Here is a 21,122-nt window from a genome sequence, read left to right on the forward strand (position 1 = left end):
TTACACCTGGCAGAATGATCCGGCAGCGCTATGACCGGCGGTAGCATTCTTATTGCCGATCACAACCCCTGATTCCTGAGCTGTCACACAGATGACAGCATGGGAAACCAGATATGTTTGGGGCCCCATTCGGGTTCATGTTCGGGTGCCCGAACACGAACATTTTTTTGAGGTTTGGGTTTGATCGACGAACCCGAACATCAAAGCATTCACTCATCTCTATTGCAGAGCAATCCCATATAATCGAATGTGGCCAGCTATACTTCCTTGCACAACCAGAGAGTTGAGGGAACTGCTGTGCTCTCAAAGTGTACAAAGCACAAAATCAGAACTGTCTTCATTGTAATAATGGGTTCAAGGAGCCAGACTCCAATGATTATAAAGTGATGGCATGTTCTAGCATATGCTGACACTTAATAATATGGGTATACCCAGTGAAGTTTCATTTAAGAGCTGGTATTTGTTATTCTCAGACAATCAGATGTTTTGTCTATTCCCAAGGAATATTTATTCTATCAAATAGTGAACATTTTTCACTCAAACGATAAGTCATCCGTCATGAGGCAAAAGCTCACAGCCCAATTTTAGAATTGTGTAAAAAATTTGCAAAATATTGGGATAAAGTAGAATCTCAAAATTTTATATCTATTTGATGAGAGCATAAAGAATAGCTTTACTTCAAAAAATAAATCAAGATTTATCAGATATGTCAAATTATGAATGAAACTTTAGTGTTGAGTTTAACCCCTTAAGCCCCGGAGCATTTTTCGTTTTTGCATTTTCGTTTTTGCTCCCCTTGTTCCCAGAGCCATAGCGTTTTTATTTTTTGGTCAATATGGCCATGTGAGGGCTTAGTTTTTGCGGGACGAGTTGTACTTTTCAACGCCATTACTATTTTTATCATATCCTGTACGGGAAAACGGGAAAAAAATTCCAAGTGCGGTAAAATTGCAAAAAAAGTGCAATACCACAGTTGTTTTTTATTTTTTTTTTTTTACCACGTTCACTGAATGCTAAAACTGACCTGCCCTTCTCATTCTACAGGTCATTACGAGTTCATAGACACCAAACATGTATAGGTTCTTTTATATTTAAGTGGTGAAAAAATAATCCAAAATTTGGTAAAAAAAAAAATAAAAAAATAGCGCCATTTTCTAAGACCCGTAGCGTCTACATTTTTCGTGATCTTGGGCTGGTTGATGGCTTATTTTTTGCATACCGGGCTGACATTTTTATTGATAACATTTGGCGTAGATCCGATGTTTTGATCGCTCGTAATTGCATTTTATTGCAATTTTGCGGCGACCAAAAAACGTAATTCTGGCGTTTAGAATTTTTTTCTCGTTACGCCGTTTACCGATCGGATTAATTCTTTTTTTATATTGATAAATCCGGCGATTCTGAACGCGGCAATACCAAATATGTGTATGTGGGTTTTTTTTTAATATATTTTATTTTGAATGGGGCAAAAGGGGGGTGATTTAAACTTTTATATTTTTTTAATTTTTTTAATATTTTTAAAAACTTTTTTTTTTCACTTTTTGCATGCTTCTATAGTCTCCATAGGAGACTAGAAGCAGCAACTATCCGATCGCCTCTGCTACATACAGGGGACGAGCAGGTCCCCTGCATGCAGCAGAAATGGTCCTGTGCTATGAGCGCCGACCACTAGGTGGCGCTCATAGCGACAAGATCATGACAACCACAGGCGTCTGCTGCAGACCCTGGGTTGTCATGCACGCCCATCGGTGACCCGCGATCACGTGACGGGGTCGCCGGTGGGCGGGGCTTATGACCCGCTACCCAGAAGCGCGCGTTAAATGCTGCTGTCGGAGATTGACAGCGGCATTTAACATGTTAACAGCCGCTGGTGGATCACGATTCCACCCGCGGCTGTTGCGGGCACATGTCAGCTGTAAGAATCAGCTGACATGTGCTCCGTTCAGTGAGGGCTCAGCGCAGCAGCCCTCACTGAACGGGCAGTACGCAAATATGCGTACTAATATGTCCCCGGTAAGTAAGGGGTTGAAAATTTGTAGATCGGTGCATGCTGTAATTCAGCATCTCATTAAGTTTGTTTCTCATTGTATATTTCATGATCTGAAGGTGTCAAACATTTCCGCAAGTCTCCAACTAGTATTTCTAAAAATCTGATAACGTTCTTTTATTAAAGCATGGCCAAGTGTTTTAAGTAGGCAGATACAGAATGACCTTTTAAAAATGCTATGCCGTGTGGGGAAAAGTTGTTTTAAATTGAAAGGCTATGACACCATTATCTAGAAAAAAGTCATGAGTGGGTGTAAAGGAAACTCTTATATTGTTGATCACTGAGCTGTTTACGCAGTGAATAAAGCCATGAGTTCTAAACAAGGAGGGACGCATAAGTCATTCTGATATAGTTGAAAAATGAAAACAATATGTTCCTGACAAACTGTCATGAATGAAAAACTATTATGTGAACTGTTTTCAAAGTTTCATGGTACTAGATTGTTCTAAATGAGCCATACCAATATATACTTGTTAAATATCAATATTTTTGATCTGCGTGAATATAAGGGCCACAGACATTTGGACACACAGTTAGAGTTGAACTGACTCTTTCTTGCCATAATATAACTATACAGATCTGTCTTTCCTTACCTTTCCATTTGGCTCAGAAGAAACCAAAATTTGTGACACCAGATTATAGGCTTTTAAAAAACATGATTTTACAATACTCTGTCATAAGATGTCTATGTCATATGTTTCTATGTAAATCTAGATATGGAGAACAGAGCGCACAATAGGGTGATTACCTATGGAGGGAGAATAGGAGAGTGCTGATTACGCTCACCTGATGGAGCTGTGACAGGCACAACTCTTATGAAGACATGAAGAAAAACAGCTCCTGCTGCCCCATGGTTGGTGGATAAATTTTCATGGAAACATTGGATCCAGTTGGATAAACATGTAGGTAGGCTGCACTGCTGGAGTAAATCGATTCTTCAGAAATGATGATGACTGAAAGGATTTTTATTCACAACGCGTTTCAACGTCATACCATCGTCTTTTTCAAGTGAAAAAAGCAGATGTGCAAAACATGAAAACAGATGGGTTTTTAAAGGTCCAAAATGGATGCCTGTTACATAGGGAACACCCACAGGAACACTTAAATCAATAGGAACATTAGGAAGGGAGGGAAGTTCAGCTGGCAGTTTCAAATTGATTAAAGGGAATCTGTCACCCCCTGGGACATATCAGACCTCTTATATGGACATACAGGTTACAAAAAAGTAAATCTATACATACCTGTATCGCCCATAGTAGAGGTTTGATAGCAGAGAAATGTGTTTTTATCAACTCGGTTTTGCACAGGCTTGGCGTCCCCCGGACGGCAAGAAATCCCCACCTATCTTCTTAGTAACCCCCGAAATTCCCACCTATGTGCTCATTTATCATATTCCCCCTCTCCCCTGCACATCACATAGAGTGCGCTTTGTTTCCTCTCGGCCCCGTCTGTCTGTGCACTGCGCCGCAGGGCTCTATTGCGCTGTTGCCGGGGAGTCATAAATATACACTGCTCAAAAAAATAAAGGGAACACTTAAACAACAGAATATAACTCCAAGTAAATCAAACTTCTGTGAAATCAAACTGTCCACTTTGGAAGCAACACTGATTGATAATCAATTTCACATGCCGATGTGCAAATGGAATAGACAATAGATGGAAAGACAGAAGTTGCTCAGGTACTGCAGCTCATCCAAGATGGCACATCAATGCGAGCTGTGGCAAGAAGGTTTGCTGTGTCTGTCAGCGTAGTGTCCAGAGGCTGGAGGTGCTACCAGGAGACAGGCCAGTACACCAGGAGACGTGGAGGGGGCCGTAGGAGGGCAACAACCCAGCAGCAGGACCGCTACTTCCGCCTTTCTGCAAGGAGGAACAGGAGGAGCACTGCCAGAGCCCTGCAAAATGACCTCCATCAGGCAACAAATGTGCAGGTGTCTGCACAAACGGTTAGAAACCGACTCCATGAGGGTGGTATGAGGGCCCGATGTCCACAGATGGGGGTTGTGCTCACAGCCCAACACCATGCAGGACGCTTGGCATTTGCCACAGAACACCAGGATTGGCAAAGTCGCCACTGGCATCCTGTGCTCTTCACAGATGAAAGCAGGTTCACACTGAGCACATGTGACAGACGTGACAGAGTCTGGAGACGAAGTGGAGAGAGATCTGCTGCCTGCAACATCCTTCAGCATGACCGGTTTGGCAGTGGATCAGTAATGGTGTGGGGTGTCATTTCTTTGTAGGGCCGCACAGCCCTCCATGTACTTGCCAGAGGTAGCCTGACTGCCATTAGGTACCGAGATGAGATCCTCAGACCCCTTGTGAGACCATATGCTTGTGCGATTGGCCCTGGGCTCCTCCTAATGCAGGACAATGCCAGGCCTCATGTGTCTGGAGTGTGTCAGCAGTTCCTCCAAGATGAAGGCATTGAAGCTATGGACTGACCTGTCCGTTCCCCAGACCTGAATCCGATTGAGCACATCTGGGACATCATGTCTCGCTCCATCCACCAACATCATGTTGCACCACAGACTGTCCAGGAGTTGGTGGATGCTTTAGTCCAGGTCTGGGAGGAGATCCCACAGGAGACCATCCGTAACCTCATCAGGAGCATGCCCAGTCATTGTAGGGAGTTCATACAGGCAAGTGGCGGCCACACACAATGCTGAGCCTCATTTTGACTTGTTTTAAGGACATTACATCACAGTTGGATCAGCCTGTAGTATGTTTTTCCACTTTAATTTTGGGGGTGATTCCATATCCAGGCCTTCATTGGTTAAAAAATTTGATTTCCATTGATAATTTTTGTGTGATTTTGTTGTCAGCACATTCAACTTTGTACAGAACAAAGTATTCAATGAAAATATTTAATTCATTCAGATCTGGGATGTGTTATTTGAGTGTTCCCTTTATTTTTTTGAGCAGTATATACAGTACAGACCAAAAGTTTGGCACACCTTCTCATTTAAAGATTTTTCTGTATTTTCATGACTATGAAAATTGTACATTCTTACTGAAGGCATCAAAACTATGAATTAACACATGTGGAATTTTATACTTAACAAAAAAGTGTGAAACAACTGAAAATATGTCTTATATTTTAGGTTCTTCAAAGTAGCCACCTTTGGCTTTGATGACTGCTTTGCACACTCTTGGCATTCTCTTGATGAGCTTCAAGAGGTAGTCACCGGAAATGGTCTTCCAACAATCTTGAAGGAGTTCCCAGAGATGCTTAGCACTTGTTGGCCCTTTTGTCTTCACTTTGCGGTCCAGCTCACCCCAAACCATCTCAATTGGGTTCAGGTCAGGTTCAGTACCCCATCACTCTCCCTCTTGGTCAAATAGCCCTTACACAGCCTGGAGGTGTGTTTGGGGTCATTGTCCTGTTGAAAGATAAATGATGGTCCAACTAAACGCAAACCAGATGGAATAGCATGCCGCTGCAAGATGCTGTGGTAGCCATGCTGGTTCAGTATGCCTTCAATTTTGAATAAATCCCCAACAGTGTCACCAGCAAAGCACCCCCACACCATCACACCTCCTCCTTCATGGTTCACGGTGGGAACCAGGCATGTAGAGTTCATCCGTTCACCTTTTCTGCGTCGCACAAAGACACGGTGGTTGGAACCAAAGAACTCAAATTTGGACTCATCAGACCAAATCACAGATTTCCACTGGTCTAACGTCCATTCCTTGTGTTCTTTAGCCCAAACAAGTCTCTTCTGCTTGTTGCCTGTCTTTAGCAGTGGTTTCCTAGCAGCTATTTTACCATGAAGGCCTGCTGCACAAAGTCTCCTCTTAACAGTTGTTGAAGAGATGTGTCTGCTGCTAGAACTCTGCGTGGCATTGACCTGGTCTCTAATCTGAGCTGCTGTTAACCTGTGATTTCTGAAGCTGGTTACTCAGATAAACTTATCCCTCAGAAGCAGAGGTGACTCTTGGTCTTCCTTTCCTGGGGCCGTCCTCAGGTGAGCCAGTTTCTTTGTAGTGCTTGATTGTTTTTACAACTACACTTGGGGACACTTTCAAAGTTTTCCCAATTTTTCAGACTGACTGACCTTCATTTCTTAAAGTAATGATGGCCACTCATTTTTCTTTACATAGCTGCTTTTTTCTTGCCATAATACAAATTCTAACAGTCTATTCAGTGGGACTATCAGCTGTGTATCCACCAGACTTCTGCACAACACCACTGATGGTCCCAACCCCATTTATAAGGCAAGAAATCCCACTTATAAAACCTGACAGGGCACACCTGTGAAGTGAAAACCATTTCCGGTGACTACCTCTTGAAGCTCATCATTAGAATGCCAAGAGTGTGCAAAGCAGTCATCAAAGCAAAAGGTGGCTACTTTGAAGAACCTAGAATATAAGACATATTTTCAGTTGTTTCACAATTTTTTGTTAAGTATATAATTCCAGATGTGTTAATTCATAGTTTTGATGCCTTCAGTGTGAATGTACACTTTTCATAATCATGAAAATACAGAAAAATCTTTAAATGAGAAGGTGTGTCCAAACTTTTGGTCTGTACTGTATATTTTTACTGCTCAAAAAATAAAGGGAACACTGAGTGGCCAACGCCAAAACACATGATAGAAGTCCAATGATTTGTTTGGTCTCCTCAAGCACAAGATGCTTTTTCTTGCCGGAAGGCAAAGTTCACCACAGCTCCTATACAGATTTTTCCCAATTCTGAACATGCCTTTATTGTAGAAGTGGATGCTACAGATGGTGCAGTTGGGGCCATTCTATCACAAAGAACAGGAACAAAAGATGTGCTACACCCTTGAGCATATTTCTCCAGAAAGTCACTGGTGTGTTAGGTGTGACAGACAGTCGTCCTGGATCCAGCTGTAGAAGGTCATTGCACTTGGCTCTGCAGGCACCTTCTTGATCTTCTCTTCTCTGGAGTGTATTGATATCTTTCTCCCTCTAGGACCTAGCAGTGATTTCCACCTTCTGCTGCTAATTGACACACCCTTGCTGGATGTTTAAATACCTTCTGTCTCTCCAGAGAGTCGTGGGTGATAGCTTTATTTTCCTATGTCCAGGCTTGAAGTACTAGTAGTAGCTAGTAGTTGACTAGTGTCTTCTTGGAGTTCCCTTGGAGGATAGTTCGATTGATCTCTCTGGTGGCTTCTCAAGTTAAGTGTTTCCCTTGTCTGTTTACCTGTTTGTCTTTAGTTACAGTGGGGGCTAACTAGTGCTCACCCCATCCCTTCCCTACCTAGGGCCTATCGCTAGGGACAGTCAGGGATTAAGTTTCAAGCTCGGCGATAGGTGCGGAACCGATTTAGGGATGTTAGGAGAGTCAGGGTGATTGTCAGATCTGCCTATCAGTCTTCACTTCACCTTTCCCTAGTATTTGAACCTCCTCATCCTCTTCCCAACTTTCTGCACTTGGTCTTTCCCTCACCTTGTCTGACACAGAAGTTTGATCGTGTCAGAGAAGAATTATGATGTGGGGAACAAAGAGCTCTTAGATATCATTGCTGCTTTTAAGGAATGGATACATCATCTAGTAGGAGGAGTTCAACAAATTGTTGTTCTAACTGACCACCGTAACCTTGAATTTATCAGGTCTGCCAAATGTTTATCCACAGCAAGCTCGATGGAGTCTCTTTCTTAACCAATTCAGCTTTGTTATCTCCTACAGGCCTGACTCCAGTAATTTTAAGGCTGATGCTTTATCTAGGATCTTCTCCAAAGATCCTTCTACAGCAGCACCACCATCAACTATTCTACCTGGGTCCAACTTCGTGGGGTTGATCCATAACAAAGACTTGATGAAAGATATATGGGAAGAATGTGAGACAGACCCAATTCTTCTGCATCCACCAGATGATATATCTCTTACCTTTCAAAATAAAGTATGGACTCATAAACATTGCATCAATGTTCCAGAAACTGTGAGACTTAAAATATTAAAACTAATCCATGACTCCAAGTTATCAGGACACAAAGGAATTAAAAAAACATAAGAATTTCTGTCTCATTTCTTTTGGTGGCCCAATTGCCAAAGAGATGTTAAATAATATGTATCTTCCTGTAGCACCTGTGCCTTGCATAAAACTCCCCACACATCACCAATGGAATTATTGCAGCCTCTGAAAATTACATCTTGTCCTTGAGGCTCTATATCTATGGACTTTATTGTGGAGCTATCAGTTTCAAAGGGAAATAGTTCTGACCTACTAGTGGTGGACTAGTGGTTTGTCCCCAGCACTGGATTACCTTTTGCTAAAGAGACAGCTGATCTTGTAATTCAAAATGTGTTTCGTCTTAATGGGGTTCCAGACGAAGTCGCCTTTGATCGTGGAACACAATTTACAGTGAGATTTGTTAAGAATTTTTGTGCAGCATTAGACAATGATGTCAGTTTATCCATCCCCAATCTAATGGTCAGACTGAACCCACAAACCAAAGCTTAGAGCAATATCTCAGATGCTACATTTGTCATCTCCAGGATGACTGGGTTGATTTGCTTCCTATAGCAGAATTTTCATGCAACAATTCTCAAAATGTTTCAACCAAACAAGCACCATTTTTCCCAAATTCTGGTTACCACCCAAGTATTCTTCCTAATTTTCCAAGAGAAAGGCCTATCCCTGCTGTCACCAACAGAATACAATCCCTGCAACCTAATCTGGAAATACCAAAAGACAGTTTCAGAATTGCCCAGGAAAAATATAAGGAAGCAGCAGATAAATCTCACAGACCTTCTTCAAGCTTCCAAGTGGGTGATGAAGTATGGCTTTCCACCAAGAATTTGGAAAAGTTAGCTCATTAGCTTTTCACCTTCAACTTCCTAGAATAATGAAGGTACATCCAGTGTTCCATCTCTCTTTACTAAAGCCATTTGTTCCAAATCTTTTTCCAGGCGTCGTCTACCTCCTCCTGATTCTATTGAAGTGGATGGGCAAGAACCTTACACAGTTGAAAATGTCTTGGATTCCAGAATATTCAGAAACAAGTTGCAGTACTTAATAAAGTGGCATGGGTACTGCCCTCTAGATAACTCTTGGGAACCTGTAGAAAATATCAATGTTCCTCGACTGCTTAAAGAGTTTCACCAAAACTACCCACATAAACCAAGCCAAGCATTGTCCGGAGGCCGCTTATGAAAGGGGAGAGTAATGTCAGGATTCCTGTTGTCCTTCTACAGTTTGACCACTAATGTCTGTTATTGTTCACCTTAATAATTGTGCTGCAATCCCACTCCTTACCACTGGAGGCTGTTGTGTTCTGCAATTGGCCTTTACGAAAGTAGCAGATTCTTAACCTCTGGAATCCATCTTGTTTCCTGTATTCAAAAACATCTATAACCTCTTTATGTTCCTGCTCGTGCTCCTTTAGCCACTGGTTTTCAGCAGTGCTATGCCAGTATCGTAACAGACAGAGTCCTGTCCCCTGAAGTCTTATTGCATCCTATGTGATTTACAAGTTGTATAAAGTTTTGTCTCCAAATATCCAGTGTGATATATGAAGTAGAGTTTGTGTCACCTATGTGATGTATATAGTAGTCTCAGTGTATTCTGTGTGAAGTATACAGCAGAGTCTCAGTGTATAATATGCAATGAATACGGCAGTCTCAGTGTACCATTACTGATGTACAAAGCAGTCTTAATGTACTATATCATATGTGACGCATACAGAAATCTCAGTGCATCCTATATTATGCATACAGCAGAGACTCATTGTATTCAATTTGATGTATACAGCAGTCTCAATGTATAATATGTGTTGTACACAGCAGAGCCTCTGGGTATCCTGTGTCCTATACAACGCAGTCTGTGTATCCTATGTGATGTATACAGCACAGTCACAGTGTATCCTATGTAACTTATACAGTAGAGTCTATGTGCCTCCTATATGATGCATACAGCAATGTCTCAGTGTATCCTTTGTAATCTCAAGGTATTCATACAGTGTGTGTATGTGATACATACAGCACAGTAACAGTGCATCTTACGTGATATATACAGCAGAGTCTCAATGTATATTATATGATTTATACAATAAAGTCTTTGTGTATCCTATGTGATCTATAAAGCAGAGTCTCGGTGTATCCTATGTAATGTATATAGCAGACTTTCAATGTTTTTATTTGATCTATACAACAGTATCAGGGAATCATATGAAATATATGAATAAAGCAGTCTCAGTGTATCCTATGTGAAGTAAACAGCTGTCTCAATGTATCCAGTGTGAAATATAAAGAAGCCTTAGTGTTTGCTATGTGATGTATAGAGCAGTCTCAGCAGTCTATGGGAAATATGTAGCCAAATGTCTATGTTTCCTATGTGATGTATACAGCTTAGACTAAGTATAGCCTATGTGATGTTTACAGTGGTTTCAGTGTATCCAATGTGATGTATACAGCAGTCTCAGTGTATACTATGTGATTTATATACAGCAGTCTAAGTGTTTACAGTACAAATGTATATATCATTCGTAGTGTTTCCTATGTGATATATACAGCACTCTCAGGTTATCCAATGTGTTGTAGTCAAAGTATTCCAGAAAACTGGCACTCACCATCAATAAAAATAACAACTTTATTTTAAATAACTGTTAAAAATACATTGTCATAGAGTTAGCGGGATGGATATAGACAACGGCTGTCTTGCCTATGTGATGTAAACAGCAGAGTCTCAATTTATCTTGTTTGATGTACAGTACAGACCAAAAGTTTGGACACACCTTCTCAATTAAAGATTTTTCTGTATTTTCATGACTATGAAAATTGTACATTCACACTGAAGGCATCAAAACTATGAATTAACACATCTGGAATTACATACTTAGCAAAAAAGTGTGAAACAACTGAAAATATGTCTTATATTCTAGGTTCTTCAAAGTAGCCACCTTTTGCTTTGATGACTGCTTTGCACACTCTTGGCATTCTCTTGATGAGCTTCAAGAGGTAGTCACCGGAAATGGTCTTCCAACAATCTTGAAGGAGTTCCCAGAGATGCTTAGCACTTGTTGGCCCTTTTGCCTTCTCTCTGTGGTTCAGCTCACCCCAAACCATCTCGATTAAGTTCAGGTCTGGTGACTGTGGAGGCCAGGTCATCTGGCGCAGCACCCCATCACTCTTCTTCTAGGTCAAATAGCCCTTACACAGCCTGGAGGTGTGTTTGGGTTCATTGTCCTGTTGAAAAATAAATGATGGTCCAATAGATAGTTTGGGAGTAAAGACTAATTGTAATTGCAGTCCTTTTCAGGACTAAGTTACATCAGTTCCTATCAGTTTTTGCCAGGCAGGTCTGTGCCAGTGCTGTGCAAGTTTTTTTCACAGCATTTGGCTAAATCTATTGCAGAGTGTGTTAGTCAGTGGAGTAGCCTATCTGTGTTGCAAGCTACACCACTTGTGTATAGAATACCAATTTTTTTACTGCACCTAGTGAAGTAAAACCTTTTGGGCATAGCATCATTCTATTAGTCCATCTAAACTAACCTCCACCAAGTTGCAAATTGAATATAATTTTTTTCTGCATCTAGCTCTGAAAAAATATTTGGGCTTCTAGCAGTGTGTGGGACTTGGTCTATTAGTCCATCTAGACTGACCTCCATCAGGTTGCAAATTAAAAATAATTTTTATCTGCATCTAGCTCTGAAAAAATATTTGGGCTTCAAGCAGTGTGTGGGACTTGTTTTATTAGTCCATCTATACTGACCTCCATCAGGTTGCAAATTCAATATAATTTTTTTCAGCATCTAGCTCTGAAAAAATATTTGGGCCTCTAGCAGTGTGTGGGAATTGGTCTATTAGTCCATCTATACTGACCTCCATCAGGTTGCAAATTAAAAATAACTTTTATCTGCATCTAGCTCTGAAAAAATATTAGGGCTTCTAGCAGTGTGTGGGACTTGTTCTATTAGTCCATCTATACTGACCTCCATCAGGTTGCAAATTCAATATAATTTTTTTCTGCATCTAGCTCTGAAAAAATATTTGTGCTTCTAGCAGTGTGTGGGACTTGGTCTATTAGTTCATCTATACTGACCTCCATCAGGTTGCAAATTGAAAATAATTTATTTCTGCATCTAGCTCTGAAAAAATATTTAGGCTTCTAGCAGTGTGCGGGACTTGGTCTATTAGTCCATCTATACTAACCTCCACCAGGTTGCAAATTAAAAATATTTTTTATCTGCATCTAGCTCTGAAAAAATATATAGGCTTCTAGTAGTGTGTGGGACTTGGTCTGTTAGTCCATCTATACTCACCTCCATCAGGTTGCAAATTCAATATAATTTTTTTCTGCATCTAGCTCTGAAAAAATATTTCAGCTTCTAGCAGTGTGTGGGACTTGTTCTATTAGTCCATCTATACTAACCTCCATCAGGTTGCAAATTCAATCTAGTTTTTTTCTGCATCTAGCTCTGAAAAAATATTTCGGCTTCTAGCAGTGTGTGGGACTTGTTCTATTAGTCCATCTATACTAACCTCCATCAGGTTGCAAATTCAATATAATTTTTTCTGCATCTAGCTCTGAAAAAATATTTAGGCTTCTAGCAGTGTGTGGGACTTGGTCTATTAGTCCATCTATACTAACCTCCACCAGGTTGCAAATTAAAAATATTTTTTATCTGCATCTAGCTCTGAAAAAATATTTAGGCTTCTAGTAGTGTGTGGGACTTGGTCTATTAGTCCATCTATACTCACCTCCATCAGGATGCAAGTTCAATCTAATTTTTTATCTGCATCTAGCTCTGAAAAAATATTTAGGCTTCTAGCAGTGTGTGGGACTTGGTCTATTAGTCCATCTATACTAACCTCCACCAGGTTGCAAATTAAAAATAATTTTTATGTGCATGTAGCTCTGAAAAAATATTTAGGCTTCTAGCAGTGTGTGGGACTTGTTCTATTAGTACATCTATACTAACCTCCACCAGGTAGCAAATTCAATATAATATTTTTCTGCATCTAGCTCTGAAAAAATATTTGGGCTTCTAGCATTGTGTGGGACTTGTTCTATTAGTCCATCTATACTAACCTCCACCAGGTTGCAAATTCAATATAATATTTTTCTGCATCTAGCCCTGAAAAAATATTTAAGCTTCTAGCAGTGTGTGGTACTCATTGTATTAGGCCATCTATACCAAGCTCCACCAACTTTGAAATTAATAATAATTTTTAGCTGCATCTAGCCCTGAAAATAATTTTTCTTCCCAATAGTGGTAGCAATAGAAATATGGGGCGCGCGCCTGGCTAACAAGAATATACGCTTCATAACAAAAAACACCAGCCTAGCGCACTGCATTAATAAGATGGCATCATCGTCTCTCCCAGTGCTAGGCCTACTACGCAGGCTAGCATTCCTCTGCCTAAAACACAATGTATGGGTCCGCGCTAGCTAACGCTTTATAACAATTCAATTTTCACAGAGGTCTTCCACAATGCCAACCCATCGGGCAACAGTTGCCCACCCTCCCTATGGGATCTAATGGCGAATAGTTGATGCTATTAATCAGAGCGTCAGTTGCCCCGTCGACGTGGCAAGCATACGGTAAGGCATGGGAAGAGTGGCCACGACTAGTAGCAGGCAGACGGGTTGACCAATGTGAACAAGCCAGATCACAAGTCACCATAGAATTTCTCCACCAACTAATGATGAGGGGCATATCAGGGGCGTCAGCGCAGCGGTGTCTGACCGGAGTAGCATTTCACTTCCAACTACTGAATTGGGGAGATGTGACAAAGATTCATCATCAGACAATCCATAAAAGGGTGGGAAAGGGGTCAGCCAAGTCAGGAGTGTAGACGTCCCGTACCGTCCCGTGTCACTAAAACTGATTTCTCACATCATATCCCTAACACCATTAACATGACACTCACAATTTGAAGCAACACTACTGTCTACTGCATTTGTGATCGCCTTCTTCGGGGCGCTATGCATAAGCAAATTAGTCCCTCAATTCAAAATTACCACCAGTGGAGGCTTATTACACCAGGACGTAGTCATAGCCAATAATGCAATACGTCTACGCATACACCAATCGAAAACGGTTCCAGCGGGCAGGGGCACTTGGGTACTTCTACAACCCACAAACGGTACACTGAGTCGGGTAACAACAGTAAAACATATCTAACCATCAGATCACAAAGTAATTTCTTCCTATCACACATTGATGGAACACCATTATCAAGATACCAGTTCAAAGCTATATTTAATAAATGCATAACATTGGCAGGGAACCACCCCAAAGATTACGGGACACACTCATTCCGCATAGGCGCGGCCTCGGAAGCAGCAAGAGCATGACTGTCAGAAACGGAAGTTCAGAGGATAGGGAGATGGCGATCCACATGTTTGGCGAGATACATAAGACCGGACTTGTTATCCTAACGTGGTTTGTTTCTTTTACAGGTTACGCTGAGCCAACAGTGTGGGTGATAGGCCACTCGTATATATATTGGGCAGAAAAAAGGGCGAAAGTCTGCCCAGGCTGGAGGAAATTAGAGTTTCATAACACATATTTCAACTGGAGAGGTTTTTGAGGCCTGCTATGGCCACAGGTACTAATGGAGGTAATCAAGGTAGGGAGAGAGGCAAGAGGTCCAGTCATCTTAGTTATACAGGAAGGGGGAAACAACCTAGGTCATCACAAGAGCGCATAACTAATAGCAATAATGAAACTAGACACTGAGCGCTTCAGAGAATTTTTCACAAAACTAGCTATAGTATGGTCAGAGATTGTGCCGATAGCGGTATGGCAAGGTGCGCGAGACATCACGGCCATCGAACGGACAAGGCGGGTAATAAATATTCGGATGGCAAAATTTAGAAGAGACAGAGGCGTTGTAGTGATACGACACCGACAAATGGAAGGAGATAAAGCAGGCCTCATACGGCCCGACGGTGTTCACTTAATGGATATTGGACTGGACATATTAGTGTCAGGACTCCAGGACGGAGTGGAACAAGCGTTAAGAGTGATGGGTGGGGGTCAGAGTCCTGCATACGAGTAAGCAGGATCCTCCGTGGCCTGGAAATAGAAAGGACATGTTGGAGAGTTACACTTGTTGGCCAACTTGCCGGAGTGGAGACCCAGGGCATGCTGCAACAAGCTGAATTATTTTAGAAATAAAATGCCTTTCTAATGGAATGAGTATAAAGAGTTAATAAAGCTGTGACTGATCCTCACCCATCCAGTTGTAAGAGTTACATTATTGTTTTGTCAAGGAAAGGGGGGCGGTAGGGGGGCTGAGCATCTGGGTTTGGTTGGGGGTCCCCACAGTCTGCCTAGGCCAGATGTATTTAAAAATTCTACGCTGACTAGCAGACACTGAAGATTTGGAGCAGACCTCTGAGTAAACAGCTCTTCAGACTCAACCATCTGTGTTACCCCAAGCCATAGTGTATGTAGTTTCTTACAGTTAAAAGGGGGGGGGGAGAGACCCAACCCACCTGGAATTGACGATGCCAACGTCACGTAAGACACAGAAAGGGGACTCCAAAAAGAGTCTCCATTTTTTCCCAAAATTGTGGAACAGACACCACTTAACCCTAGAACGCATACCTGGGGCCTCGCAGGCCCGCCCTGTTAATTGTTTTCTATTTTCTGCAAGATTACTTTAGTTAGAATTTTGAAACTCTAGGTATTCTTCATGTATATAGTTGTTTGTCATTTGAGTTTGAGTTATTCTATGTCATTTGCACACGGGCCTACAAGGCCCCAGGTATGTGAAAGTGTAGATTTTTATGGTCATGCGTTCTAGGATTAAGTGGCATCAATTGCCCCACAGTTGCTTAAAACGGTTTGTGAGGTGATTTTACCAATTCCTCAAGCTTTTAGTCTCCCAAGGATGACACAGGGGTAGAAAAGTCCTTGCGAATCCATTATTTGTTCATCTTTATGAACGTGAGTCTGTCTACATTCTCAGTTGACAGCCACGTGCGCTTATCTGTCAGCACACCACCAGCAGTGCTGAACACAGGTTCAGAGAGAACGCTGGCTGCAGGACATGACAAGATCTCCAAGGCGTGAGTGGCGAGCTCCGGCCATTTTTCCAGATTGGAATCCCAAAATGAGCAAGGGTCCAGTGACACAGTCATGGCTTTGGTGTTCACTTGGAGATACTCCTGTACTATCCTCTCTAGGCATTGACTATGTGTCAGACTTCTTGTCTCCTGTGGCCAAGCAAAGGATGGTCTAAAAAAGTGGTGAAAAGATTCCACAAAATTGCTGTTACCAGCAGATACTGTGTTACTGTTACGGTTTGAGTGATGAAGACTCGACAGTCCCACGGTTGGCAAGTTAGAACTGTGAGATTCACTACATGCACCACTGGTGTTTTGTGGAAAAGCACATGTAAGATTCTGCAACAGCGTCTGCAGATACTCCTGCATGCGTCAATCCCTTTTTATGGCAGGAATTTTTTCGGCAAATTTACTTTTGTACCGGGGATCTAAGAGTGTGGCAACCCAGTAGTCGGGATTACTTCGAATTCTGACAATCCGAGGGTCATGTTGCAGGTAGTGCAGCAAGAAGGCATTCATGTGTCTTGCGCATCCAGGAGGACCAAGTCCTTGTTGTGTTGGTAGCGAGGTAAGAATCATGCTTCCTTCCTCTGCCCTCTCCCCCCAACCTCGCACAACAGAAATGTGATCAAGGTCTCCCTCATATGATGAGTCTTCCATGCCCATCGCTAGTTCATCCTCCACTTCTTCCTTGGCTCCTGCACCTTCCTCAACAGTTTGGCTGCTACCATGCGCCCTGGTTAATCCCTCTCCCCCACCCTCCCATGCCTGCCGCCTTGGTGCTGCCAACCGTCTGGACCTTGGAGATGTTATCCCTTCCACATACGACTCCTCCTCTACTTCCTCCACCACCTCTTGTCCCACCACCTGACTCTGAATTCTGTTTAATGTATGCTCCAGCATGTAAATCACCGGAATAGTCATGCTGATAATGGCATCGTCGTCAGCACTAAACATCTTCGTCGCCATTTCAAAACTGTGAAGAAGGGTGTGTGGCGCCCCTGAGGGTTCAGTCGCCACAGAGTTACTGCATCTCACCCAGAGGTGTGGTATGTCACCCTCAGGTAAGGAAGGCGTATGGCTCGGGACCCTAACACCTGCATCCAACACATACCCGCAGTGGGGGTAGGGCGAGATTGCTCCTAAGGGAGAGCACAGTCCCAGGTCCCTAGCTGGTGGGAGGGTCCTATGTAGTGGGTGCTTAGGGGAGCAGCTTAGGGGAGCACAAGACAGGGAGAGTATAAATAGGAAGCCATCTTAGAAAGAGCAAGTCAGTCAGAGGAGGAAAAGTGACAGGAGCAGAGGCTCGGCATGAGCTCTGCTCCGGAGGCAGGCCTAGCCTGGGAGGCCCAGGACTGAAGGAGAGAAGAGAAGAGTGGGAGCAGGAAGGCTCCAGGAACCGAAGGGACACTAAGGCTACGGGCCGTGCAGAAGGCCACCCGTACTACCGCTGCTAACAGGAGGTAGAGTGGTCAGGCCAGATAAGGGGAACCGGTCCCTCAACTAGCGGAGAAACAGCAAGGCTCAACTAGAAATCGGAGGCTGCAGCATTTCATGTACTGCAGGCCAAAGTCCACACCAGTCTCACTAAGAAGGTAGCCACATAGGACCCATTGGACGGAACACACGTCGCCTGCCAAGGCACGAGGATACCGGATAGAAGAGTCACTGGGTGTGAGGTGCAGGGAGAAGGCCAGAGAAAGGATACACAGAAGGGGGTCCTGCTAAGTACTCCTGAGCTATCTGGGGGTGGACTGAGCCCCTCGCTGAGTACGCACAGCACGACGGGGGAGATTGGTCTTCTACCTGTAATCTGGACTGCAACAACTGTGAGTAAAGATCTTGGGACTGCATCACATGGACTCTGTGATCATTACTGACTCCCTGCACTACAACCACCATCCTCCACCCACACTGCCCTGAAGCTACACTCTTCCTGTGGTGAGTAATAATACCATTGCTGCAAAAGCACCAGCTTCAGAGGACTGTTCCGCAGTGGTGGCACCTTTGGCCACACTCCACAGTTGGCATAGTCGGACATTATAAAATCCATATATACAAATTACCCTTGGATTGACCGCCCTGGGTCACGGACCGGGTCACCGCCACAGTGACTACAACCCCCAGCGTCTACCGGCCCGGCTCAGGGTACCCCACGGCCCAGGGGGCGCATCAACTTCATAGGTCCCTGATCTGAGACCACTCCTGCAGCGTGATTTACCCCACCTCTGGATCTCGTTGGCCCAGGCTATACGTCAGAACGTATTGCACCAGGGCTTGTCGGTGCTGCCACAGTCACTGCAACATGTGCAGAGTTGAATTCCACCATGTCGGCACATCGAATTTCAGCCGCTGAACTGGCAGGCCCAACGACTTCTGTAGAGATGTAAGTCGTTGAGCTGCGAGATGCGAACGGCGGAAGTGAGCACACAGCGACCGTGCCCTCTGCAGAAGGCCATCTAGTCCGGGATAGTGGGCTAAAAATTGCTTGACAACCAGGTTCAACACGTGAGCCATACAAAGCACGTGTGTGACATTGCCATGGCGAAGGGCCGCACCCAGGTTTGCAGCACTGTCGCACACGGTCTTCCCTGGTTGCAGGTCCAGTGGAGACAACCATTCATGAAACTGGGTCTGCAGAGCTGACCACAACTCCTCAGCTGTGTGACTCACATTTCCCAGACATTTCAAAGTAAACACTGATGCCATTGAGCCCTGCTGCCAGCATAGTAAGGAGGTGTGCAGGATTCCTTCTGCGCAGTTAGAAAGCATGTGGCATTACCAGACAGGCTTTGGGTGCAGGTGGAGGACCTAGAGGAGATTGAGGAGGCAGAAGCAGTGGAGGAACTTCGAGATAAAGAGGATTGACGCACAACTCGTGGGGACGGTAAGACTTGGACAGCAGCCCCTTGTCCTGCTGTCACCATAGTTACCCAGTGCCCAGTCAGCGACATGTAACAACCCTGTACATGCCTACTCGTCCAAGTGTCTGTGGTGAAATGCACCCTGTCACACACAGAGTTTCTCAAAGAAGCGGTGATGTTGTGTGCGACATGCTGGTGGAGCGCAGGCACACGTTTCTTTGAGAAGTAGTGCCGACTGGGCATCTGGTACTGGGGCACTGCGATGGACATAAGGTCTCGAAAATCCACTGCGTCCTCCAGGCAGAAAGGCAGCATTTATGTAGCCAACAGCTTGCAGATGGTGAAATTCAACCTCTTAGCTTTCTCATGACTAGGAGGAAATGGTCTTTTACATTTCCACATCTGAGGGACCGAGGGTTGGCTGTTGTGCTTAGACGGGGTTGAGTAGGGTGTCCCCGGCAAACTGCCGGTCTGTGAGGAAGATGCAGGCAGACATGTTAGGTTGCCTTGATCCAAAGGTGGTGGTCTCGATGTCGGAGAGCGCTCAACACCAGCAGGTGTTTCCACTTCCCAATGAACTGACGACCTGCCAATCACACTGGCTGTTGCGGGTAAAGAGGTGGCAGGTCTGCGTCCAAAAACATGTGTGACTGCTGTCCCCCAAGTCACAGAGGATGAAGAGGCTGCAGATGCACAAGATGGGGCAGATGGTGGTTGGCCCAGCCCGCTAGGCCGCATTGTAGCACAGTGAGCTTCCCACTGCAACTTATGCTTCATATCCATGTGACGGTACATGCATGAAGTACTCAAATTATGGATTTTTTGGCCTCTACTTAGCTTTTGGTGACAAATAATACAGATAACACGAGTTGGATCCTCCTTATCGATCTGAATAAATGCCCAGGCTATGCAAGGCTTAGAGCCCATGCGACCTGAAGAGCCAATATGACTTGTGGTCAGAGGCAGAGTTGTGGTTGAGGATGCAGTTGTTGACGTGCTTCCAGTACTCCGTCTCTGTCCAGGAAGGCGCAACCTAACCTCGTCGTCAATAGCATCTGTGACGCCCCGCTGCGCTTGGTATCACAGATCCTAGAAGAGTGCATTGATGGAATCCTCCACAAGAGGCCCCCATAAACATTCACACATCTCCACCTTCCACCTCAGACCAGCAGAGGGAGCCTGTTAGGGATATAAATAGGGAAGGTGGAGCTAGGCAGTTCAGTTCTTCTGAAGAGTTCCTGCAGTAGAGAAGCCTAAGAGAGGTCAGTCTGCAGTGGAGCTCAGTCTAGTCTAGAGAACTCAGTTAATAGTTCAGCAGCGGAGCACGAGGCTCCTGCTAGCTAGTTTCAGGGAGCCCAGATAGAGCTTAAGGTGTGCATGCGCCATAAGATCGGTGAAGCGCGGCAAGCTGCCATTAGTGTTTATAGCCTAGTGAGGGCCCGAGTAGGCCGAAGGCGAGTGGCGAGTTAGTACATAAGGGGCAGAGGAGCTTAACCAGCTCACCCCGAAGCATTTACCGGACAACGGATCAGAGCTTACTGGGATCTCTATGACCCAGTAAGGCATAACCGGAATCCCTGGAGAACTACAAGTCCCGGGATCGCTAAGCTGCTGATACGTAACAGAGCCAGGAGACGCTTAGGCCCCGCATACTGGGAGCATGAACTCCAAGACAAGGCCCTACCACAAGGTCAGCCAGCGCAGGACAGAGACAAAGTTAGGCCTAGCTCCAGGCAGGTCCAAAACTTACTACGCAGAAGCAAGAAACAGGAGGCCCTACACCCGCTCATTGGGGAGGATCCTGATATGGACCCTTCACCCTTCAGTGCTCCGGGATGTGCATGAATTTCCACCAGTAAAAGGTACTGAAGTGACTACCGTGTCCGTTCCCGTTCTTGCTCTGACCCAGCTGGGTCTCGCCTGTCCTGCATTCCCCCTGCATACGCTGCCCTGAGACCTAGCTCCACCTGTGGGGTGCTATACCATTGAGCTGCCTTATCACCGGCCTCAGTGGACTGCTGCAGCGCTGGTGCTTCTCACCAGATACCACAGGTGGCGTCACAAACTCTTATAAAATTAACAATTATCCACCATTTTAAAGAGTGACCCCAGGGTATGGACCAGGGAGCCGACCACCGCGACATCCCCAAGGCCAGGCAAAGGCCCGGGTACCGAGTCATCCCCATCCCCTGGGCTAGCCACATCCTCCTCCACCTCCTC

This window comes from Phyllobates terribilis, unplaced genomic scaffold, assembly GCF_046119375.1.
Source record: "Phyllobates terribilis strain yellow unplaced genomic scaffold, ASM4611937v1 Scaffold_2__4_contigs__length_985480577, whole genome shotgun sequence".
Lineage (NCBI taxonomy): Eukaryota > Metazoa > Chordata > Amphibia > Anura > Dendrobatidae > Phyllobates > Phyllobates terribilis.